Genomic DNA, 27608 nt, shown 5'->3' with positions numbered 1-27608 from the left:
TCTCCAGAAGCCAGTGGGGGCAGGATATATTGACCTTATCAATATGCATGCCCTCTGACCTCACAACTTAACTTCTGGGAATTTATTCTATGCAGATGATTAAAGATATTAAGTAAAGACGAACTACAGAAACATTCAAGATGGCTCAGTTTGTAAGAGCAAAGAGTCAGAAGCAACTTGAGTGTGCTAGAAATGAAATAGTGGCCAAACTACGGCACAACCATTCAATGGATAACACACATTTGCAAAGACAATATTGCATGGAAATTTTTCAAGTTATATTATTTAATTATTATTTCTATTACTTAATGCTCTGGAGATATTATTTAACAAAAAAAGCTGTCTAACTAAATATTATAATTGGTAGAATCCAAGTGTCTGTGTGTGTCACTAATTTTTGGTGAATTTCTCAGACTTAGGGTTTGTCTTAAGAATGCACCTGGAATGAAAGTTGGGTCTGAGTGTTGCAAGGTAGTAAAGATTGTACAGAATAGAAAGTGTCTTTATGTGCCCAACAAAGATTATGTACAAACTCCACTCTACAGGGGCATTAAATCCCACTGCTTTCCCCTCTTCCAGCACCCCACCACAGAAAGCACTAGAGCAGGGTCAGAAGTGAGTGATAGCCCTGGTATCGCTACTATTGATTCTTTATATTTCTCCCTCAGTGACAAGGGGCATATTAGATTAAGTCAGTTATTTTCTAGCTTTTCATTTTAAGTATTTTTTAATGCAATAATATATGAAATTTATCAAGTTGTTTAAAATATGTACAGGGGACTTCTAGAAGTTTCCAGCAGTATAGTGGACCAAATGCCTTGATTGACCCACTTGCTGAAAACAACTAAAAATTTCTAAATAAAATACTAAAAGTAGTTAATGACTGAAAGGCTAAAACCCAGTGAAACCGGGAACCTAAAGAGATATGTCACACACTGAAGGCAAGCTTGGCTTGGAGGGCATTTGCCATCAGAATGAACCTGAGCATAAACATAAATAATTATGTTTAGTATGTATATAAAATCCAGCAAGTTTGAAAACATGAATAAAATGAGAGACAAATAAAGGACCAAACATTTGAAATAACTAAAATAGAACTTCCAGAAATTATATAAAGTGCTTTTGGAATTAAAAACTCAGTTGCTAAGAGTTTTTATATATAGCTTAGAGAGAATTAGTGAATTTGAATCTAGATCTGAAAAATTATCCAGAACAAAACACAGAGAGACAAAGAGATGGGAAGTATGAAAGATAAGTCAAGTAGCGTAGATAACAGAGTGAGAAGATCAAATATATTTCTTATTGCAAATCCAGTGGGAGAAGAGAAAATGGGGCCGAAGCAACATTTGAAGAATTAATGGCTAAGAACTGCCTCAGTTTTATACTACTTATAGTATAATTACTATATTACTATATATAATTACTATATTTATATTGAATAGTATAAATAGTATAAATAAACAAACCTAACACATGGTTGCAAATTGCACAACACCAAAGACAAAAATAATGTGTTAAAAACAAGAGGGGTGGATCAAATTACCTACAAAATTTAACAATTTGATTGAGCATTTATTTCTCAAAATTAACAACAGAAAAGTAACAACAATGAATGTCTTCAATGTGCGGAGAGAAAGATACATGTCAACCTAAATTGGTAGGTTTTGTGACAACATCTTTCAAAAACAAAGGCAAGTAAAGATATTTTCAGTTAAAGAAAACCTGGAGTCAGCCATTTCTCAGCAAAGCCATGGTCCCTTTTAGTGAGGCATGGAATTAGAACCTAAGACCAGGGTGCTAGGGGTGCTCATAGCTATGGGGGTGTCTTTGTTTCTTTTCAGTGACTAGAGCTAGAAATATCTGCATATACATACACACCCAGGCAAACAAACACCTATGTGCACACATACACGTATGATCACGCACATATTACATGCATTACCCATATGTATGCATATGGTAGAAATCATGAATTTGCACTGGTGGTTCCATTCCAATCCATCCCCATGTAGTTCCCTCTTGCCCTGTCTCACTCCATATCTGCATGTCCCTTCTTTTATAGTGACAGACCTATCTCCCATGAACACATTCACACACTTGTTGGATCCTATCATACATCTAAATTGTTTCAGAACTGTTTTAACTATGCCACTACAAAAAAACAAACTCAACTAAAAAGATTTCCAGATGTGTTTTCAGTTTTTGCTCCACAGTCTTGCCCAGGACAAAGAGTATACAGTCAAATACTGTGCTCCTAAATTACCTGAATTGAGAGTTTTCTGATGTTCTTTCAGTGTGCTTATGAAATTCATTTAAAATACAATTAGGTTGGTTTGTTTCACTTTGCTTTCAGTTTTAGTTTTTCCTCTCTTCCCAATGATGTTGATTTAGTTTTATTTTTTTGAATATGTAGAACATGAACATGCTTCCAAAAGTAAAACTTTTAAAAAAAGAGGTATATTTGGAGAAATGTCACTACTTCCCAAATTTCTTCTTCTCTGATTCCCACTACGACAAATAGGTTAAAAACTTTGTTGAAATCAAACATTGTTGATTTATCTTTCCTGTGTTTCTTTTTGAAATGAATAGCAGATATATGAACACTTTCTTACTTCCTCTTCTTACACAAGAGGCATTTTGCTTCTAAAAAACTCAAGGGTTCAGGAAGAAATGGTAAAAATCAGAAAATATTTAGGACAAAATTATAATGATGATACTGAATTATCAAAACATATGGATGCAGCTAAAGTAATACTTAATGAATGCACTAAGCATCCATCTTGAGAAGTCAGTACAAGAGCATCAGAATAAAAGCAAACAAAACAGAAGGAAGAAAATGAGAACAGACGAGTAGAATAAAAACCACACAAGAGAGAGGGTTGAGACAGACAAAAGTTATTCTTGAACAGCAAATAAAATTTACAAAACTGTTTTAGAAGCAAATAGGAAAAAGAGAAAGAGAAAAGATAATTAAGTTATAATCCAAAAGAAAGGATGAAGTAAACTCAGATGCAGCAAAAGATTAGAAGTATAGCAAGAGTTTATTTTTAATAACTTTATGCTAATAGACACATTACTTCTAAAACTACACCAAAAATCCACTCAAGACTAAATAGTACAATATCTATTGAACATTTGGAATCACTAAATAAAATTATTTCTGGAAGAAAACACCAGGTGGTATTTATTACCTATAAGTTCTACCAATTTTTTTTAAGTTAGGAATTTCCCCAAATTATACCAAAGAGCAGGAAACCAGAGAATATTTACCAAACTCACTTTTTGGGGCAGTGGGGGGAGAAACTAACATGATCTTGATGTCAAAATCTCAGAAAGGACTGTACAAAAAGGAAAATTATAGTTCATTCTTTCTCATGACCATATGTATTGGAAAATGTTAACTATCCACCTACTTTTCTTTTAGTAATAGAAATTCACATGGAACTCCATATAACTTGGGCTCATGGCTACCCAGCCAGAGAAAATATTTTTCTACTTCCCTTGCAGCTGTATATAGTCATGGAATTAACTCTGGGTGAATGAGATGTGAATGGGTCTGAGGAGGGCAATTTTCTGGTCATCTTTTTAAGAACACTGTTCAGCAGAAATAGACTCACAGACATAAACTAGGAGTTTGGGATTAACACAGACACACTGCTATATATAAAACAGATAAACAAAAGGACCTACTGATAGGACAGGGAACTGTATTCAATATCTTGTAATAACCTATAATGGAAAAGAATCTGAAAAAGAAAAGATTATATATATATATATATATATATATATATATATATATGTATAACGGAATCACTTTGCTGTATACCTGAAACTAACATAACTTTGAAAATCAACTATACCGCAATAAAAAAAATAGTACTTTTTTTAAAAAGAAAAAAAAAAGGAACAGTGTTCAGGACTCTCTGTCCCTCTTTTAACTGGCTCAGAAGTGACAGGGCTTGGAAGCCAAGTACTCAATACACAAAGCTGCCCTGCCAGTCGTGAACTACTTACTGACTCTAGACCATTACCAGTGAGACAAGTAAATGCCTATCTTATGCATGCTACTCTATGTTGGGTGTCTTTGTTATAGCAGCTTAGTTTCTAGCCTAGTTAATACAAAACAGACGCAAAAATCTTAAATATATTTTGCAGACTGAATCCAGCAAAGAATATAAAAGATGGCCAAGTTGTGTTTATCTCAGGAGTGCAAGGGTAGTTTAACGTAAAACAATCTATTACTATATTTTATCACATTAGCAGCTCAAAGAAGAAAAATAACATAGTAATTTCAATAATTTCATTTAAAAAACTGGGTAACATTCAAATGCTTAACAAAATAAGGATAGAGGAAGAAAGTGTAGCTACCAAAAAAAAAATTAAAGACTATACTTAGTAGGATACATAAACATATTCCCTTTAAGTTAAGAACATCACAAATTGCCCACATTAACTTCTATTAAGAAAGGTTAGTGAATTTTCTGGATAACTTGTGTTCCTTAGAGTAGTCTAGAAACACCAACTGCATTTCTTCTATACATCAGGGAATTTAATTTTAAAAGATACTATTTATAACAGTATCAAAAATATAAATTTCCCCAAAATAAATCCAGCTGCTTTTCTACTTTATGTAGAAAATGTTAAAATTTTACTGAAAAATTTTAAAGACCCCCTACTCCTCACCAAGAGTATATCCTGTTCAGAGACAGAATGACTCAAAATCATTATGAGGCTAATTCTTAACAAACTGATCTATTAATTAAATTTCAATCAAAATTCTAATCCAGTCTCTAACAGGGATTCCCTCTCTGTGTGTGTATGTAATAAAATAAGCAGATTCTAACATGTATATGCAGGAATAAAGGGTCAAGAATAGTTAATATAGTTTTTAAAATGAGAAAACAGAGTAGGGAATTAAGTTTATGAGAACTCAGGGATTATTATGAAATATATTAAGATAGGGTGGCTGGGAGCACACATCTGCAAGATCTGACTTATTTCAGAGCTGGTGCAACTGATTAGTGGGCAGAGCAAGACTTTTCAATAAAAAAATTAGGCATTTAAAAAATGGAATTAGATCCTTACCTCACACCATAAACACAAATCAATTTCAGGTGGACTAAAGACTTAAAGTGGAACGTAGAATTACAGAAATTTTAAAAGATGACATAGGAACTATCTTTATGACCTGGATTGGGGCAGGGCTTTTTATTCAATACGTAACAAATCTCTAGAGACACACTGGGAGTCACTGAAAAGGTAACATTTTAGGGCTCTGTTCCTGAAATTAACCAAAAAGAAGAGACACCCCACATAGGGCAAAAAGGATGTCCCAAATATAATTTTAGCAAATTCCAGTGTTTCAGGAAAGCATTGAAGATAAACCAGCCTCTCATACAGGACTCTTTTTTATATTCATACCCCAGTAGGGCTGATTACCATGTCCTTCAACAGACAGATAGTTTTAGGAAGGCAAAGCAATGAAAAATACCACTGACATACACTGACAGGAAATGGAGTTCACTGAATTATCTTGCATAAGCAATAAAATAAATATTAAAGATTAATACTGAGCCACAGAGGACATACCTTCCTATCAATGTTAACAGACATAGTACATTAGCACCTGAAAGCTACATTTAACATTCTCATCTGTAAAACAGATAGAAAGAAGTAATTCCTAGAGCATATAAAAATGATATATAGCCAAAGACATCTGCCATGAACTATCCCCCAAAATTATTTGGTTATAAGACAATGAATCATGGAAGCACCATTAAAAGCTGAGGCTAGAGAACATAAGAATTTTTCCTCTAGGCCTGTCTTCACTAGCTGGTGACCCCACAGTCATGGTCATAAATGTTTTAACCCCTGTGTTCCCTCCTACGAGTTATGGGCTCATAGGAGATCAATAAAATCCAGGTTACTGTAAGAATGTCTTCTCCTTCTGCTTCTCTCCTCCTCCTCCTTCCCTTTCTCCATCCCCTTTCTTCCCCTCCTCCCCCTCTTCCTTCTCCCTTCTTATTTTGCAGAAACAAAAATTACTAACAACTGGAGACAATTGTAGAAAAATTCTTTACTTTATAAAGAAGAGGGAGAGAAGTATAAACTTTGAATTTGGAGCATATTTTAAACTGATTTTAATAAATGAAAACTATAACCCCAATGTGATTCCAATATCAGGTGCTTATTATATTTTCAGGAGTCTAGGACAATCTTCCTCTGTAGGCTGGAAAGAGAAGAAAGCCCTATTTCCCCTATCTAAATAATTTCAGGCACATATCAGATCAATAAACTACAGCTGGCATAAAACAATGATTATTTCATAAGGACAAGTCCTTGTGAAATAATCATAAATGTCTAGACTTGTAGCTGTGACTCCTTTTATAATGACAGCAGATCTGAGACATGAATTACTTTCTTTCCAACAAAAACAACTTGGTAATGCTGGAGAGAATGCTGAAAAAGTAATTTTAATAACTGTCCTGAGAACACATTGGCCTCCACTTTCAAGTTTCTAATTTATGTACTCAATTCAAGTGAAAGAATGTGGATATTGTGCTGTTTCCTGGCTATCTGAGTCTCAAGCTCACTTGGTTCAGTGCCATCACAGCAGCTGAGGGCACCCTGTCCTGCCAGTTAGTGATTTCTGAAAACACAGGCCAAGGTCATAGCCAACAGTAAGGTTAAAGTGGCCTTTCAGTACTAGAAAGTCATCAAGGTTAATTAGGTGTCACAGCTGCTCAGAGTCACTCTAATCCTGGCCATTGAAACATATACGTTGCTAAAAAATGATGTCAAAGACTTTTATAAACTTCCTTCCCATTCTGACTCCTCTTCCCTCCGGTGTCCTGTGGACTTCTGATTCCTGTGGCTCTGTCCTTCCATACTTTTGCTGGGCTGTTCCTTCAGGAATGAGGACGGAGCTTGGTGTGCTTGGTCTGATGTCTAAGGTACCCTATGCAAGGAAGGCTCACACTGCTCTCAGTAGCCCCTGGAACTGCCTGGGGCCCGCTGTGGCCTCTTCTGCAGGGATTATGCAAGTGTTGGACAAGGGCTGTAGGGAAATGGATCTATACCACCAGTTTTGCCTGCAAAGGTCCAGCAGTCTCTCTGTTGAAACCCTTCACAATCCTCATCTGATCCCCACCTCAGCATGTGGACCTTTGCATTGTACATCTCCTTGCTTATTTCTTCAGGGTTTTCCCTTTAACTGGGGTTGAAAAGGTGCTACAAGAATAGTAGTGCGACTGGCCACTGTTTTGAGATATTACATTTGGGGATAATCAGAATTTTGGATGCCATGACCTCCACCCTCTGATGACACGCCATGTAATGTTACGTTACATGACAAAAGGGACTTGGCAGATATCATTAAGGTTATGGGCCTTAAAACAGGGAGATTATCGTGGATTATTGGACGAGCCTAGTCTAATCAACTGAGCCCTTGAAAGCAGAGGACTTTCTCTATTTGCAAGCAAAGAAAGATGGAACAGAAGAGGAAGCGAAAGAGAGCCAAAATGTGCGCAGCACTTGACCCACTACTGCTGGCTTTGAAGAGGAAGGGGGCCATGAGCTAGGGAACACAGTGGCCTCTAGAAGCCGAGAAGAACATCGGGCTGACAGCCAGGAAGGAAAGGGCAACCACATGGGACTGATCTGTGCCAACAACATGAATGGGCCTGAAAGCAAGATTCCCCGCCCCCATCCAAGCCCAGGGCCTCCAGATAGGGGCCCACAATGGCAGACACCTTGACTTTGTTTCCATGAGACCTTGAGCAGAGGAACCAGCTGGACCCACCAGGGCTCCTCACCTACAAATCTGGGAGAAACATCTGTATTGTTTTAAGCCATTCAGTTGATGGTAATTGGTTACAGCAGCAATAGAAAACCAACGTAAGTTGTTTTTCTTTTATAATTTCCTATCTCTCTTTTCTCCTTTCAAACAGAACGTTGGCTCTGTGTTCTAGTGACGGGGAGCCATGCGGTAGGGAGTGTGCCCGGAATCAGTCTCCACATTTTCCTAGCCTTTGTTTAATGAAATCTAAGGCCAGAGGGAAAAGGGATTCCTGAGCTTAGGTAGAATGTCTCGATGAGAAGAAACCAGAAGGAGGAAAGGGGGATAGCTTCTTCCAAACCTGAGCTATCCCCTGGTTTGTGGGCAGGAGACTGGGAGGGAAGAAGGACCAGAGGGGCCCTCGGGAATTGGTACCCAAGAAGGGATTCCTGCCTGGAATGAGCTTGGTGGCTGGTCCAGGTGAAGGACCACCCGTGGGAGCATTGTCTGGAAGACCAAGAGCAATGTGAAGCCCGCACCATTGCTCCTACGCTCATCCTACATTGTATGTGTCTCTCCAGTTCCCCCAGGGGCCCGATGGAAGAAGCGTGAGGGCTCCTGAGCCAGGACAGGTGTGGCCCTTACTACAGCAAAAGCATGGTTCTCTGCCTCCACCCAAGTTCCCCATGATATCTAGGGGTTTGCAGGGCTCACTGTCCATGTTCTCCCGGGCACTGGCCTTTCAGTCCCCTCCCCCCATCCGGCCACAGCCTTTCTCGTCAGCTCCCATTCTGCTGAGTGGGGTGACGCTCCTGGCGCCAGCCCCCGCACAGTCCTGCCCTGTGCTCCCAGTCGTAACTGCTCCAGTTCTCACTCAGTTCGCTGTTTCGGGGATCACCGGCCACCCGGGTGGGGAGGGGTCCTCAGTTCACCCCCAGGTGCCATACGGTTACACATTCTACAAGTGGCACCACCTCCTGGCCATCTTCAACCTACAGAGATATCACCACAAAGCATGTGACCACATACTTCATTATCAAAACCAGGACACTCGACAGTGAAAGGAGAAGTGACTGAAAGTTTAGCCAGGACAGCAGGCACGTAAAGCCAGGTGATCCCACCCAAATCAGGGGGTGTGGTCACTCTAGCAAAAAGGCTCTTTTCTTGGTTTTGCTTTTTTGGTCGGTTTCTGCTGTCCGGTGTGCTGTGACATGGGACCCAGGGTGCGTTGGACAGATGTGTACGTGTGGGAGTGGGGACATGCCCTAATGGATACACTGTGCTGGGTTCGAGACTTCCCTTCCCCACCTTGCTGACCCTTTGCCCTTTGGACCCTGCTGGGCTGCCTCATTTTCCCTTCTTGTAGGTTGAGGTCTTCCCTGGAAGGTTTCTGTCCCTCAGGCAGATCGGGTCATGTCAGATTACCCCTACATCCTTCAGGCAGACCTGGGCAGGCCTGGACTTGAGGGTCCACGCAGCTCATGCTGTGAAGCTGTCTACTTTATGTTACTGAGTTGTGGTCACACAACTGGAAGCTTTTTGAGCCAGAACTAGAATCCAAGTCTTTTAAATTCAGTTCCTGCGTTTTTTTTTCAACATCACGAAATTCCCAGTGGCCAGAGCACAGACTCTTTGCTGGTGATGCCTGGAATGCTTGGCTGGGCCAGAACTAGGTTCTAAAACTTCCTCATCAGTCACTTCATGCCTCATATCCCAGGAGAATCTGATGACTGAGACCATATGATTTTCCAAAAGTAATACTTCGTCTATCTAGAAAAATAAAATTGCCACTATAGAAGTGACTGGGAACCAGAAGCACAGCAGGAATATTTAACCTAAGCTAAAGTTCATTAAATGGGAAACTTCAATTTAATAGCTACTAAGCCTGAATACTCATGTCATTGGTCACAGAGGAGGCAACATTTCCTTAATGGCAGCTGGGAGAAAAGAGTTTGGGACTTGGACCTTAAGAACCCTTTGTCTCCACAGCTGTAGTTCGGTAGAGCCTTATTTGACTCTTACTACATGGTCTGAGGATGCCGATGTCTGTGTACCCTTCAGAGGGAGTCACACAGTTCGAATCTCTTGCTATGAAATGGTCAGGTATAATTTTGTAAGGTAAGGTCAGAAGGTATGGCAGCTTCTCCTGCTCCCCCTTTTAGAGCTAGTTTATTAAGTTTAAAAAAGGAAGAAATGGGCCTTCAAACAAACACACTAAATTAGACCTTTCAAAACACTTGTCACTAAAAGATGGTTTGTTGAAACTTCAGACAGGTTAAATGTATGCCAGAATTTGAGTGAAAAAAATTAGCTTTCCAGGGTTGCAATTACAATCCTACTTAGTTGCCATGGTGATCACACAGCATATGGATTTTGTCAGACAAAGACATCAGCGGTGGTGAGAAGGGACAGTGTATTTTCTGAATCACCACATGCCAAGTGTCAACTCTTTTGCAGTTCTCTTGCAAAAAAAAAAATTTTTTTAAGGAAAAAAATGTATATGGACTCAGAGGTGGGTGTTGGGAAGAGGAACAAGACTTTGGAAGGATAAAAAAAGGGGAGATTACTAGGAATGTTTGAAGAAAATCTGAATTTAAAATAACTTGAATATTAATGCCAAATTGTGTAATAAGGGAGCCTTGGGGTTTGTGTGTTAGAAGCACCTACTATCTAACAAACACGTTCAGGTAACCAGTGGCCAATCTGTTCCATCCTCCCCTATTTTAACTGTATGTGCATCTAGGGTTATTTTTGTTAATCGATCTGCTGGGTCAGCATAAAAACTACAATGTAGAATAAGAACGTCCCTGGGCTGAAGACACAGGACTCTAAGACGGGAAATGATCCGAAATGAATTTCTTCCTATAACAAGAAGAAAAACAAAAGGACTAAATGCCCTGTGAACGCAAACGAAACTCGGAATTCTCAAATTACAGTTACTTTCATTTATCATTCAGAACGTATACACTCATAACAATGACATCTGTTCTGCCAGCACGAAAGTGAAACTGAAAGATCGGGCCACATCTCTGTCCACTGTGGTGTGGTAGAGAGAGTCTCAGAGTCGTGGAGCCAGTGGCCTAACTGGCTGTAAGATATAGGTGGTGGCTACAACTCATCAGCCACGATAGCAACCATAAGCTCCTGACCATATGGACTTATTTACTTTAGTGGAGGAAGAAGAACAATCAACACACAACTAATACATAAGGTATTTGCAGAGTATAATGAGGACTGAGAAACAGGGAGGCTGTGGTCTTGTCATGCAAAGTCCATCGTGGGGGAAGAGGAACGTGGGTGGTGCGTCAGCGGCCCGCTCCAGATGGAGTGTCCTGAGAAGACCACTCAAGGAGGTGATCTATGAGCTGGGGGGATCTGAGGGATGAGACACAGGCGGCCAAGCAAAGATCTGGGGAAAGACCAGAGCAAAACAACAACACAAAGACTTAGAGCGGTCAAGAGTTTGGCTGAAGCAGAACGGGGAGCGGAAGAGGGATTAGAAGTTTCCAACAGGGCTTCCCTGGTGGCGCAGTGGTTGAGAGTCCGCCTGCCGATGCAGGGGACACGGGTTTGTGCCCCGGTCCAGGAAGATCCCACATGCCGCGGAGCGGCTGGGCCCGTGAGCCATGGCCGCTGAGCCTGCACGTCCGGAGCCTGTGCTCCGCAACGGGAGAGGCCACAACAGTGAGAGGCCTGTGAATGCAAAAGAAAAATAAAATAAAATAAAAAAGAGAAGTTTCTGACAGTGGAGACATGAAGGGTCTGGTGGTTCAGGATACAGACTTGGATTTAGTCTATTTCCTCTATATAAATTACAGAATTATATAAAATTACTTCAGAATTTATGAAAATGTAAGTATTAGATATCCTGGGAGGATTGCCTGCAAAAAAGAAACACATGGGGTTGGATGGAGTGCTTTCAGGATATTTTGCAGAAGTCCCAGCCAGTGTCTGGGGCTGACTTCATTGATGAAGGGATGCAATTCCCTCTTCCTGGCCCCCCACTCCTCCCAAGATTTAGTGATTCGGCAGTGGTACCCAAGCCTTGATGCTCATCGGAATAACTGGTGGTGGAGCTTGTTAAAAATTCAGGTTGCTGGCCCCCTCCCAGGCTGGCTTAATCAAAACCATAGAGTAGGGGCCAGATCACCTCTCTTTCTGTTAAGTCCTCCTGGATGAGTCAGACCATCAGCCGTGTCGGGACACCCGGCCGTGCAGGGCAGACGAGCAGGCCAACTCCACCAATGCCAGCGAGACCCAGGCAATGGGAGGAGCAGGTGTAGCACTTCTCACTTTCACAAATGGGGGTGGGGGGTGTCAGGAGGGGCTAAAGTCTCTCCTGTTGTTTATGAAACAGGTCCCCTCTGGGGAGTCTGAATGCCCCTTACAGTCCCAAATTGCCGGTCTGTTGATTCATTTACTGCTTCTCATGCTAAAGATGGAGATGATTCTCAGAACTGCAAACTTGTCTGGGTATGTGAATAGTGTGTCTGTGTCTTTAAATAAAAAGGCATTAGGGAATATTAGCCCAGGCTAATTATACACATCCGTTATAGCTAATAATTAAAATTCGCCTCAGGCTTTGAGGGAAGGTCGCTCTTAGGGGCTAAGGGCTGGTTCTCCCTCCCTCCTTGTTTTACATATGTACAAATTAACTTGAATGTGATAATCTGCAACATTGATAATTATAAATGCTTAACTAAATAGAAATGTGTTAGCCTTGCGATAGGCTCCTTATAAGATGACTAAGACACAACCACTGATCCAAGAAATCTCCCTACAGTACACTCCACTGCAGTTGTAGAGGGGGCTATCCACACAAATGGGAAAAACAAAAGCAAAAACAAAAAGCCTCTCCAATCTCCATCAGCCTAGTTTCTTGGAAGTCAGTGGGGCTCAGAAAATGTCCACAGTATAGACATCTATTTGAAGCTGGACCCAGATCAACATCCAATTTAATACAGGTCAGTGAACAAGTGTTAAAAAGCAAGGTCTCTTGCCTGCTTCCAATCTATACTGGATTAAAAACAATGATTTAGAGGTGAAAGGATCTGTGTACCCTGTCGTGATCTCAGGGCCACTCAGCACTTTGGCTATTCTCCAGCACAGAAATCCATGGCACCATATTTTCCCGAGGTCATCTTCATCAGATAAGACGTTGCTCGGTCTCATCCTGCCAGAGAATTTATGATATCGATTTGGGGAATAAGGTTAATTGAAATGAACTTTGGGTTTTAAAGGTGGGTTTGATGACAGCCTTAACAATTAAAATGGAATTCTTCTCCTTTAAATGACTTGCGCTCATTTGACTGAATGGACAGTGCTGTTTAGAACAGAAGCAGGCGTAATTTTACAACGTGCAATGCTCATTTACTTTTCTCCTGTTGCTATAACAACTCACTTTTGAGCCAGACATGGTGATAGAAAGCCTTGGCTTCCGGATGAATTTCACATTGGTTTTGTTTAGATTTTCAGTCAGTTCACTTGGAACTGCAGCTGCAAGTGCAGGAATAGATTTTACTCTTTCCTTTTTTAGAAACCTTGCTCAGGACTGAAGCTTTGCGTTTCCATCTTGTCTCAAGGGTTACATCCCATGCACAGTTTGTGATTTCCCTGGCATAAATCACATTTCAAACTCAGATTTTGTGCTGTTCTTTCCCTTAAAGGTAACACCAGGGTTTTTGCTGCTCCTGACAGAGAACTACTCCCATGAAGTCATTCTGTTTTTCAACCTTCTGTTCAAATGCTACCAACAAGACCTGTATCTCTGCAGGATTTGGGGATCCATAAACCTCAGAGTCATGGTAAGCTTCACACAGCAGAGCAACATGCATTGTTTCTTAATGACTCTGAGGGAACAACAAGTAGATTTGGCAGAGGTAGAAACAAACAAATATTTTCAGAGAAACACAAAAGAGTAATTGAACACCTGACAAGATGCCAATTCTGCTTTCATCCACTTCTTCACACACACCCCCCCACCAATAACAGATGCTAAGGAGGACCTACAACAGATGCCCTTGCTTTTGGAGGGCGACTGCAGAATTAGAATTGAATTGAAAAATAGACTGAAATATTTGGCGTGAAACAAATGTTTTCTAGTCAACATTTATATCTTCCCTTTTGGGGAAGCTAAACTACAGAACAGTTTTCAAGGCTTGATAAAATTTTTTAAAGTCACAGAATTCTGGAGGCAAAGAAATAAGATGTGAAAAACAATTCCAGAAAATATAACTCCCCTCACAACTGCCATCCTTAGCAAGATAAGCAGTGGCCATTAGCCAATGCTGGCCCTTTGGACACTGTTACCTCTTTTTGCCCATAAGTCTTAGGAAAAAGAGCCAGGAGTGAACTATGAATTGTAAATCAGTAGCCTCTATTCCTTAAATATTAAGATAAATACCTAGATATATACATGGTAAAAGCACTGAAAATGCCAACGTATCATATGAATGGCCATGAGACAATGCAACATGTGCTGGTGCCAGCATTCTGGTCCTTTTCTGATGCGCTGTTTTTCTCCATTGTCCACCTAATTCTATCACCCATAATCACAAACATGATTAGAAGCTATGCTTTGTGGCAGAATAGAGTCAACACATTTGTTCCCTACGGCATTACAAAAAATGTGATCTATTTGGCGACATAATAATGATGACCTTTAGGTGAGGATATTCGTTTTCAATTCTGATGAATCTATTAAAAGTAATCTTCAAGCACAGAATTAAAAGGGACAAACCTAGTAATGAGCTTGACTCTCTTATCTCCCCCCCACTTCTCGCTATCTCTCTGTTCATCTATCTATCAATAGAGAGAGAAATGTCAAATGTGATCCAAGGGGCTGGCAAGCCACAACCTGAATGTGAATTTCTGTTGTGCAGAAGCAGCGTGGACCCCAGGATGCAGCACAGCCTCTCGGCCAGGCAGGCTCTCTGGAGTGTTTGCTCGATCACCAGCTCTTCAGGAATGTAAATTTGGAGTCCTCCAAACTCGCAGTTTCTAGTTAACTTTGTAAACCAAGTGTGGAAGAAGGAGAATCAATATTTGAGCACCTCTAAATGTTAGCCGTGAGTTTTGTTTAAATAAATGACATCTCAAGCAGTTTTCTAATCACATGTGTGAAAAATGAGTCAAATCAATTGAATGTCTACTAATCACCAGTCCTGCTTTTCATCTCTGGCTTGATAAACAAGCCATTTTATACATATTTTTGTAATTTATGTTTTATTTATTTTTATTTTGTTTTCAGGGAGTCAAAGCTTTTATTACCTGATAATCCCTAGTGTGGTGCCAGAGATACCACTCTGGTCCCTCTACTCACCATGGTGGGATGTAGGCGGTACGAGAAGGTGGGCAAGGGTGGAAAGGGGAGAGATTATTTACAGACCAGAGAGGGGGAGAGCAGTCTGAACTGGGGGCACTGGGACAACCAATTTCCTCAAGAGCTCTGATAACTTCGTGCTTTTTTTCTTAGTTAATGCTTAGCTACCTGGAATGAGTTTTGTGTTTCTTCTTTAGGAAAAGATGTATAAACCAAAGAACAATAGAGCCCAATTTCCAGGCAGAGGATTTCATGATATCAATCCAAATATCACACTATTTAATTCCCCAATAAAACATTGGAAAAAGGACTATCAGTGCTAACACATTTACATATAAAATCTCCACCTAATAGGTAATAGAAGCCTAGGTACCAATTTCTAAAACAGTTGTAAGATATGTACACACTTCTGGGTATATTAACAAAACAGAATATTACAAAATATTAAAGGCAGTTCTCCTGCCCATGGGGCCTCATCGCTTCTCACTTATGAGAGGATATATTATTATAACATCATCAAGAATTTTCACTCTTTCTCAAGAATTTCTTTATAATTTAGGACATATCTTAACTACTTCCCAAAAGCATTGAAGAAGGCATGTTTTCCCTTTTCATGATGTACAGTAAGTCCTCTACATACGAACGAGTTCCATTACAAGAGCACGTTCGTGAGTCCAATTTGTTTGTAAGTCCAACAAAGTTAGACTACGTACCCAACTAACACAATTGGCTATATACTGCTGCTTTTACGCTTGCTTTCGGACATGCTGGGCTTGAAATAAAGATATTGTACTACTGTACTCTATACAGTACTGTACAGTAAAGTACACAAAAGCACAACCACTTGTAGAGGATGCATGCACGTGACAGTGTATGCCAGACACTTGAACTAACTTACATGATTGGACCTGCGAACACATGTTCAAATCTTTGAAAGTTCGCAACTTGAAGGTTCGTATGTAGGGGACTTACTGTACATCATGATGTTACTTTCTCATACATTAAAAATCATCTGGACAGGGCTTCCCTGGTGGTGCAGTGGTTAAGAATCCGCCTGCCAATGCAGGGGACACAGGTTCGAGCTGGGAAGATCCCACATGCTGTGGAGCAGCTAAGCCCGTGCGCCACAACTACTAAGCCTGTGCTCTAGAGCCCGTGAGCCACAACTACTGAGCCTGCGAGCCACAACTACTGAAGCCCACAGGCCTAGAGCCCGTGCTCTGCAACAAGAGAAACCAAGACAATGAGAAGCCCGTGCACCGCAACAAAGAGTAGCCCCCTCTCGCCACAACTAGAGAAAGCCCGTGTGCAGCAACGAAAACCCAATGCAGCCAAAAATAAATAAATAAATAAATAAATTTATAAAAAATACCACCCAGGCACATTCACAGCTAAGAGTGACACAGCTCATGGAAGAAACTATTCGAGAATATGGTTAATATTTCAACAGCAACCAAGGAGGACATGGTAGGAGCTGGCACTGAGCTCCCTGAGGTCTCCCTTAATGACCCAGATGAATAAGGCAAATGAAGCCTTTTCCTCTGCAGGACTTGGGCAAGATTCCATATCACCTTGACAACTGGAGAAGTCGTCACAGCCACTTGCCCAGAGTGCGGTGGCCCCAGATCTTGAGCCCTTGACACCAGGCCTATGTTCCAAACTACCAGAAACACTGCCTTGTAAATAGCTTTGTTCAGAGGTGAGCAGAGAAACAAAGAACATTTTGAGAGGGGAAATAGCAAGAACAAATACAAGATGTTTTGAAAGAACTACCCGGCCGATGCACGGACCCTGAAAAGGACCTTGAATTAAAGTGCACCTCCTGCCAAATACTGGGTAGGCCAAAAAGTGTTCAGGTTTTTCCATACGATGTTAGGGAAAAATGAACCTTTTGGTCAACCCGATGTGACATAAAATGGCAAGAAAAAGTGCTGGATAGAAATGAGACCACAACAGGGTGAAGACATTCATCCATTCGCTCAATCCTTTTTATAAAAATGTACCTTGAGGGTTTAATCCACACCAGTCTCTGTGAATTGCTTGGGAAACAAGGGTGAGTAAGTTGCAGTCTTTGCCCTCAAGTAGCTGAAAGTCTAATGAGGCTCGATGTAAATAAACCGTGATGGCGTGACACTAAATGCCGAAATAGTGCAGTGGCAGCGAGCTGAGCAGGGCACCGCAAAGAGGATGACCTGTGAACCAGGTCTTGAATGAAAGACAACATTTCCAGATATAGATAAGGGATGGGAATGGAGGTAGAAGAGAGTTGGAATCCAGAGTTGGAATTCTGTATATGAGGTGTGTGAGAGGCCTTTAAAGTCAAGGTCAAGATTTGAGGCTCTACCTCCTTGTTGCAGGATTTTTTCAAGCAGGACAGTGATGTGATTAGGTCTGTGTCTTGGGAAGAGTTCTCACGGCAGTGCAGTGAATGGACTGGGGATGGAGAAACACAGAGGTGGGTCAGCTTTTTAGGAGGCAATGGCAGCATCCAGGCAGTTGCTGCCAAGACCTAAATTAAGTCAGGGCACCCAGTCCCGAAAGCTTATCCTCAGCATACTGATTTGCACCACAATTTGCTGAGTAGAGTTCTGCCCGGTTGTACAGTAGAAGGAAAAACTGCCAGAACAAGGGATTTAAGTTTTCAGATTTTAGTGCAGCTCAGAGAAGCATGCATTTCTTCTTTCCTTTGTACTGTATTTCTCTGAGCTCAGTTCCTCATCTGCAAAATGATGGTAATCACAGCACCTCCCACATGAGAAAGAAACAGGATAATGCCTTCAGGGGCTGAAGGGCTTAGCACTGTGGAAGGCACACCTTAGTCAGTCAATAAATGTCAGCTCTGATCATGTTATCTGCACATTTACTTTAACTGGCTCATGTGTGTGCATGTGTGTGGTGGGTATGAGTGTGTGTGTGTGTGCCTATGTGCCTGTGTAAATATATTTGTGTGCTGGGTGTGAGTCCTGTGATGTGTGCGTGTGTGTACATGAATGTGTGGCATTCAAATGTTCCTTTCTTAACTCCACCACTTTCTTTATTTTTAAAAATTCCCTAGAAGTTCTTTTATTGGACTACTTCAGGTAGCCAAGCCACTAAAAGCATGAAATCTTTATGTATTGCAAGACCAATTTTTTTTTAATTGCAAGGACCAAAATTTAAAAATAAAATAAAGAACAGCTAGAAAAAGGGAAGAATACCATATTCTAACGGCACTGAAGAATCATTTTGTCCTTAACTCGGGTCCTCCTTTGTCAGTAGTACTGATTGCTAAACTTGAATGTACATTCTTGCCACCATTAAAACAAACCCTGCTATAGCCATAAATACTTTCTATATTTAGGGGAAATAATTTCAATCAACCACCCACAAAGAAACAGAAAGAAGTTAACTGTCAAAGCGTCCTGTGAAAGAAAAATGACTTTCAATGCTTGATGAGGAAATTTTGTGATAACACTAAACTTTTTCTCACTATTTTTGAAAGGTATTTCTGGAAGCAATAGTGAAACTCCTCTACTGTTCAATTTGTTTATCAAAATATCTCTTACTTCTGTTTAAAATGTGGGGAATGAACGATAAGCATCCTGTATGTTAATCCTATCTCCCTTGAGCATCTTATTCCATTAAAAGGATTTATTTAACTCTAAATAAGCCAGCAGTTATATAGGTAGACTGAGTGTGCTATTTGAAATCCCCTCTGCAAAGTGGTGTTTCTGCGTATTCATGGTAGGCCTCCTTTTACCACTCACTCATTTTCTTCTAAAGCTGCACTGAATCACGGAGAGAGAGGGAGTTCTGGGGTCAGGGAGATCCAGGTTCAAATTGCAGCTTTGCCGCTTAGTAGGTGTTTGATCCTGGAGAAATGATTTTATTCACATTGTAAAATGTAGAAATATTACTTAGCTTTTAAGCTACTTTAGGAGGTTCAAAAATGCGTATATAAAACATCTATCACGTTACCTGGTACAGCAGAGGCTCTGTAATCATAGCCATTACTAATCCTCTATCTTGTCCATAATTCACATGGTAGAAAGACTGCCTATTCAGGAGTTCACCTAGCTTATAGGTTGTATATATGGTGATAGGCAGTTGGTGACCAGTTCTTTATTTTGTTGCTAGTGCAATTCACAATGTGCTGCCCACCAACCTTGGTTCACTGGAATTCTTAATGACACACCAGACAAGAAATCAGAAACATTCCTTCCCACAGTATCACGTAGGTAGGACATACAATAGCAACCTCAGCTATACCAGTTGAATACTAGAGGGCGTTATGCAGAAATGAGAATTAGAGGTCCACACAGACCTTTATTCAGCAGAAGAGTTCATAGAATTAGAAAACCATAGCCACCTTCAAACAACATAAAAATAAGCAACTGCAAAATTCACTCCAACCAACACGCTCTTTGCCTTATTCAGGCAACACCCAGGGGGAAGCCCCCTAGCCCTTGCAATTGAATTCTCAGAAAGGTGCCAGGAGCTTTTGATCATAACGCTGACATTTCTTTAGTGAAAGGCACTTGACTTTGGAAATTATCCTCTCCCAGGCAGGAAGGACAATCCATGTGTGATTGGAGAAGCACAGAGAAAGGCCAGAGTTTCACCACCAGCCAGTCTTTCTGTTTTGGTTTATGCTTTGATCTAACAGCCACTGAAGTTCGGTGATCCCTTCTGAGCAGTACCTGGGGCGGTATTCGGACCGGCCAGCATGCTTTCTATATATCACTGCTTAAAAAACTAGAGATCACAGATAAAAAAAAAAAATCACAGACCAAAGAATAAAATAAATACAACTACATAATAAACCTACCATAAGCTTAGTTCAGGGTAGATTAGAAGGGGGAAAAAAAGGAAATTTTAACTAAGACCTTTAGTTCAGGGCAGAGCACAGGCATCCCCTAACCAGCCTGGTGGCTGCAGGAGGCCGAGGGCCTTGGGTTTTCTGAATGCTCACTCCAAACAAACAAGAATGGTCTAATCTTCCCATGGAGCCAGCAGGCTCAGCAAGCAACAAAAGCAAACTGAGATGAAGACATTTTTCAGGCTACCTCTCTTAGCCCTATAATCCCCAAATCAAACACTTCTTTCTTACGTGTGCTTCCCCAGATAGCTGTAAAGACAGCGGACAGAGCCCCAGGACTCCTTCCGAGGTCACTGCAGGATACTGGGCAAAGCTGGTCTCCTGGAGAATCTAAACCATCCTGAGCTGACTATGTTAATGAACTTTCCCTGGTCTGCATCACCTAAACACCCCTGCCGATATCAAGATGTCTAATTTGTAAAAATCAATCAGCTGCTTCCCTGATTGTAGACAAAACTGGTACCTACAACTTCCATTTGGGATGGGTTTGCCTCACAAAGGAGCGAGCACCCCCTTCTCATCTACGGCTGAAGATATTCTTCGGCTGGGGACAGGGCAAATTGTTCTCATCATTTGGATCCATCTTTGCCTATAGCCTCTGTTCTTTCTGTTCTTTCTTTGCAGCTTCTGCTCTTTGAGCAGGAAGGCTAGCATTACCCCTGGGCCCCTCTCTGCTGATTTCCAGGCAGTCACTTGAAAGAGGTCTCATCTTAATTAAGTCAAAACCCCTTCATCGATGTAGCTGTCCTTGAGCAGGCCAGCCCAAAGCACACGATTAGGCTAGGGAGCCCGTTATTGTAAACTGTGTCTTAAAAGGGAAGCCTCCTCGATGTACAAAGGACTGCCTTCACTGTCTCTAACACTGACCTGTTGTTTTGATGCAGAGCAGAATGAGAGTGCAAATCTGTAGGAATCATACAACAATGCGCCATTTGGAAAAAGTTGGACAGCCTTTAAAGTTGGACAGTGTTGATGTGTTGAAGAAAACAGATTAGGTGCAAATATTTAAAGAGCATTTCCAGTTTCTAAGTGATTTGTCGTTCTTAGGCATCCTATGAATTACGATTTCCATTTTCTAAATGAAGAACTTGAAGAGGCCCACTAAATCTGCTCTTATGTTGGCAGTGCTGGGTTGGGAACAGGCCCATTGCTACTGTGGGAAGAGTGGTAGCTGCCACCTGGATCTGGTAGCAGGCTCAGCAAGACTCAGCCCTGGGGCTTCAGTTCCACTCTCGGGTTGGCTAGAGAATTATTAACTGCGGCTCCTTCTCCCTTCTCACAGCACAGGTTTTCAGGAAAATCTGATACCCAATCCAAAGGACCATCCCTATGGTGACGAATCAAACCTTTAGATGCCACAGTTTGAGCCACTGGGATAAAAGTCAATCAATAATTTCCAGGGATTTTTTGAACCATTTAACATCAGATTGGTAACTTAAAATTGGCCACCAGGAAAGTATGTACATCATGAAGATCAACAAATACTACAAGTTAGATAGAGCCCCTCTCCTACCCCAAAAGCCCATTATTCAATAGTTAACCACTGGACAAATATATATCAAGTGAGATAAGAAAGGCCAAAGGGGGAGATTCACCCTCCTGAGATTCTCAGTACCATCCCTGCTTGAGGGAAAACCAGGAAATTCCTTTAAAACACAACAAACAATAAAGATCTAACCAGATTGGTCCACTTTTTACTCTTGGTATCATCATACATTTTAGGCTTATTTATTTTTACATAAGTTACAAATTAATATATTCTCATTGCAAACAAATGAAATAATACCATATTATTATATTGAAATAATAATATATGGACTAAAAAAGATGCCTTTCATTCACCCATTTTCTCTTCACCTTTCTCTTAAGTTAAATACTCAGAGTTTTCTGGACCCTTTTACTCTTCTTTCTCTGCACAGACACACATATATGAATATAAACATATTTTCACACACATATGTGTTCATATGTACTCTTCTGCATTTAATATTTTTATAAAATCTAGTCTGGTCATGATATTCAGAGACTGTTCAAATCTAGATTGCCAGACCTCTTACCATTAACTGAAGCTCATTCTCATCAGAGCAGAGATGATTTCTCCTCACTTTACATTTATCCTACTACCATTAATGCTGCAGGACATGCCGGAAAAAAATTGTAATTTATGTTAAATACAAATTGGCATATTTTGAGTCGCACCATAAAATGCCTACTGCAATGCTGTTGATAAACCTCCTCATCTTTCTGATCGTAAATTGGAAACAAATAACTTAAAGAAAATATGATGATAAAGATGATAGACTTCATATGTAAAAATCAATTATTTTGAAATATATGGTACCTATTTTATATAAATAGATCATAAAATTAGATTTGTTTATTGATGTTTCAGGAAAACAACTGTGTATTCTAAATGTTGATTATACTGTTGAAAAATATAATTAATCACCTAGATTAAAGTAGGATATTATCACACATGATATAATTCATGGAAAGTACTGTAAAAGCTGTAATGTGCTGTACAGACAGTACCTACTGATGTCATGCATAAAAAGAGAAATTTGTTTTTTCTTCTTAGCATAAATATATTATTAAATGGACTACATATCAAGCATGATTTCTTTGTGCTTTAACACATGTTTCATATGATTTTCTCCATGTAAATGTTCATTCCTAACTCATTGAGCAATTGTTATTCATGGTGCAGAAGCCTTCAACTTTCAGTATTCAGGTAATTTAGAATTTCTATGTATAATTTAAACTCCCTACATATAAATGACTATCAATATATTTCAGTTAAATATTGCTAATTCTCAGGTTATTCAAGATGGCAAGGAATCGACTTGGCAAGAACAATCCAGAATGACTGATAATTCTCAGGACATAAATACTTTGCAGGACATGCCACGTCCTTCCATTATGAGTCTGATTAATCAAGCATTATGTTAACACTGATTATCTCCTTAGTGGCCATGTGCGGTCCCCTGGCAGGCACATGTCTCCATTTCCTTTCAGACTCTGCTCTGTTTGGCATAATACAACCCACTAAACATTATTAAATGAATAGTTGCAAAGGTAATGAAAACAATAACCAAACCATTAAACGTACTGAAGTTTATTCAAACATGTAGGTGCTCTTGACATTTCTTTTATTCAAAGGCTATTTCCTAATGTCCTAATGATGACTGAGCATTTGTTACACACCAGCACGTCGCTAGTGGCATCCACATTTAATTTCAAAATAGCCACTTCTTAATCTTCAAACAGTGTGGCAAGCGTAGCTGCAAATCTCATAGCCTTAGGAGGTTGAGGCAAGCGTCGAGCTGATAGACTGAAGTTTATGCTTTTTCCTTTTTTAAATAAGCGCACTCTTTTGGTAGCAAGCACTTAGGGGATTCCCAAAATATTTGCAAACATTTCTGTCAGATAGCATTACCGTCACCATATGATTTAAACAAGGATGTATTCATCACACTTAAACCAGATGTCATCTGAGTAGATGAGAAATGAATCACTCGCTCCTGACAGCTTGTTTATTTCTGGCAACACTTTCCAGCGGGATTGTCTAAATGCACAACACACTTTCCTCATATCTAGACATAAGAATGAAAGTCCAAATGCTAAAGGAAAAATTATTTCTTCAAGATGATGCTTCTTAAAAACAGACCCCCTTTTCCCTCAGATCTAGGGGTGTGTGGCAAGAAAAGAGATGAAGTCTTGGAGGACCAAGCTCTCTATGAGGCTTAAGAATGCTAATTCTTTTACTGTTACCACCTCCAACTCCAACCGGAAGCACCGTTCCCATTAATTAAAGGGTAGTTCCCATTAACTACAATGTGCTAGGAATAGCGCTAAGCATTTTGCTAACATGATCTCATTTAATCCTCACAATAACCTGAGACACAGGTATCTTCTCTCCATGTTACGGCTGAGAGAACCACGGTACAGAGGGGTGCTGAGTAAACTGCTCACGGATTCCCAGGGATTAAGTAAGAGGCAAATCAGTGATTCACACCAGGCCTTTTGACTCCAAAGTCCATGCTAGACTAATGGTATCTCAGCTTCTGGGCTGATGAACTTAAGATTTCTGAATCTCCTCCTCCTTATTTGTGAGATTAGGGAGTTGGGCAATGGAACAACTAAGGGTCTTTCAGTTTTAGATTTCTAAAAATGGTAAGCACTTCCCAACACCTATAAAACAATTCCTACAATATTTTTGATGATTTGCAAACATCTATACCCTCCATATTGTAAATGGGCAGGAAGTTAGTGTCTCAGTATATAAAATACATCCTGATGGTTCTGGTTTGTTTACAATTTGTAGGTAAGAAGCCTTAAGAATAAATGACATGTGTTGAACTTATTTACAAAACAGAAACAGACTCACAGACTTAGAGAATGAGCTTACGGTTACCAGGGAGGAAGGGTGGGGGGAAGGGATAGTCAGGGAGTTTGGGATCAACATGTACACACTGCTATATTTAAAATGGATAACCAAAAGGACCTACTGTATAGCACAGGGAACTCTGCTCAATATTATGTAACAACCTAAATGGGAAAAGAGTTTGAAAAAGAATAGATACATGTATATTATAACTGAATCACTTTGCTGTACACCCAAAACTATCACAGCATTGTTAATCAACTATACTCCAATATAAAATAAAAAATTTAAAAAAAGAATAAAATAAATTTGTAAATTTTCATTTTGGGGGCAAGTTAGGCCAAATGATCAGAGAAAGATTATGTGTATATATATGTACGTGTGTGTGTGTGTGTGTGTGTGTGTGTATGTGCATGCTCAGAGAATTATCACTAGGGTCACTATACAGTTCCCGAGGCAACTGAACTGCTTAAAAGAATGACTCTTCTAATAATAAAAATAAAGTAGAAAGAGGGAGATGGTGAACAAATGATTGCTGAGCACTGCCTTTTTGCAATGTTAAGGTCTTTTCGATAAATCTTATAGATTCAGGCCAGCTCCCAGGTCAGAAGGTCATGATTCAGACGGCCAGAGGAACTGCTGTGTCAACTTTAAATGATATCTCTCCTTGCTACAGGCCTAAGAGGAGGTGTCATTGAAAGAAAAATATCAACTATCACTAATGCCCTCTTTGCTTATATCACCTTCTTCTCTCATTTGACGGAAAGGATGTGAAGATGAGAAAATCTAATCTGTACACAGTTTGCTGGTGAATGAGAAGACCTTCCAAGGGCTACACCACAGATAAGGGAGATGTGTGTCTCTTTAGGGGCTATTGCAATCAAATTCATGTCCATCCTGCTGTTGTGTCATAGGTGTTAGAGCCCCTCCTTTTTTACAGTCAACCAGGAATATACCCACCTCCCCACTTTGGGGGTGTGGGGTATATCCGCTTATGGGAATAAATTGCTGAGGATCAGAAAAAAATTTCTAAGTGTAAAAGTTAATATTATAGGGTGTCTATGGACAGAGACTGGGGAAGTAGCATTTGTGTTAGGATGTTGAAATTATGAGACAATTTGTTTTGATATTTTATATTTCCATTGATATGGCTATAATATCGTTTTAACCATATATGCAGAAATTGGGGGGAGCTAATTTGGTATAATATAAATTGATTTGCAACAGCTTAACTTCCACACGTTGCTCTCCATAAGCAAAAGTAAGTCCCTACTCTACGTGTTTTCTGGGATCACCCACGGGAACGATCTGAATTTCTGACAGTCTTAAAACGTGACAGCAGCCTTTTAGCATGGAGACGAGTACAGTAATTTGGCAGCTAACTCAAAACTCATGCTCACGAGACTGGTAGATCGGAAATAAATCACAGATGTCACACACATGCTCTCTTAGAAGGGAGAGAATTGATAAGGTGCCGAAGACTATCACATCCACACCGTTCTTGTTCCAATTGATAGAACCTCTCACTCTTGAAATTCTGACAAGTACTATTAGGGAAAGAGACTCTCACTCATATCTCTTCCTGACCCTTTATCCATCTTTCCAAACAGTTCCTATCTGAGCTCAGTCTCAGGCTCATTTAATTATGACATCTGAATCAATACTCCATACAAGGCCCAGCCTATACCAGCTTGCTGGGGCAGCCTCCAATATCCATGACAGCCTTTCTCAAAACGGTCATCTTCTCATTTTGAAAAGAAGGTATCTGGCTTAACATTAGGTATTTTATTTATTTTTAATTCTTGAAATCAGTTGTTGCTTACAGGCCTAACAAGATTTAACACATATTTTTTCCCGCAAAATATATTGCATATTCTGAATTCAGATTCATTTTCTGTCTCTGAAATGCTAAGCTACCGACTACAAAAATGGAAATGAAGCCAATAGCAATTTAAATAAATTACAAGCTGACAACAACCTGCCTTGGTGATGTTTTAACTGAAACATATTAACTGCAAAAATATCAGAATGCTATAGAATATCTTAAGAGACCCCATTTTGATACTGTGGTAGATCTGTAGATATCTGCTTGTAAAGGAACATAGCATGAGGGGAGGTTTAGAGAAAAAAAACAAACATTGCATCAAAATGATGTGCTAAGTTTGGAGCCTGATCTGGTGAAGTAAACATGATCAGTTAACATGAATCGATGTTTCTTTAAACACAGACTGCACATCTAAAGGAGACTGCTGGTTTAAAATCTCTCTTAATGTATAATATATACAGTAAGTCCCCTACATATGAACCTTCAAGTTGCAAACTTTCAAAGATGCGAACATGTGTTCTCACGTCCAGTCATGTAAGTTAGTTCACGTGTCTGGCGTACATTGTCACGTGTGTGCATCCTCTACAAGTGGTTGTGCTTTTGTGTATTTTACTGTACAGTACTATATAGAGTACAGTGGTACAGTATCTTTATTCCAAGTCCAAAATGTCCAGAAGCAAACATAAAAGCAGTGGTGATGTAGCTGGTACTACTGTACTTTTCAAGGTACTGTACTGTAAGATTAAAATGTTTTCTTTATTTTTTGTGTTTGTTTTTTATGTATTATTTGTGTGAAAAGTGTTATAAACCTATTACAATACAGTACTATATAGCCGATTGTGTCAGCTGGGGTACCTAGGCTAACCTTGTTGGACTTATGAACAAATTGAACTTATGAACGCACTCTCGGAACAGACCTCGTTCGTATATGTAGGAGGACTTATTGTAATTATGGTTATACACTAAGAGCATACATAATGGCCTTGAATCAGAATACTTGGAGTCTTGTCCCTGTGGATCAAATCTGTGAGTCTAGTACAGATTCCCTGGAGTCTCTGTTTCCTTGTCCATCAAATGTTTTGTAGAGAGAGAGAGAGCCCAGGCGTAATAAACCTTGAGTTTGAAGATTCTGTGATTATAAGACATCTTGACTGTGTGTGCTTAGGCCTTTAAAATATTCATTAAGGAATTTTTGGCGTCACTGTTTTACCAAGGTACTAGGCCTCTGTGTGTCTATAAGCTATAGGCTTATATGTGTCTATAGGTTCTATAGGCCTGTATATATATATATAGGTGTATATGGGGTAAAGTCCTACAATGTGTCTAAGGTACATTTAGGCTCCTATAAGTCCATACGCTTTTAGGCCTATATGTGTCTATACAGTATAGGTTTCTCAGGGTCTAAAAGGTATAAGCCAGTATGTGTCCATAAAGTGTAGGCCC

Source organism: Hyperoodon ampullatus (genome assembly GCF_949752795.1).
Source record: "Hyperoodon ampullatus genome assembly, chromosome: 12".
NCBI lineage: Eukaryota > Metazoa > Chordata > Mammalia > Artiodactyla > Ziphiidae > Hyperoodon > Hyperoodon ampullatus.
This window is presented reverse-complemented; position numbering follows the sequence as displayed.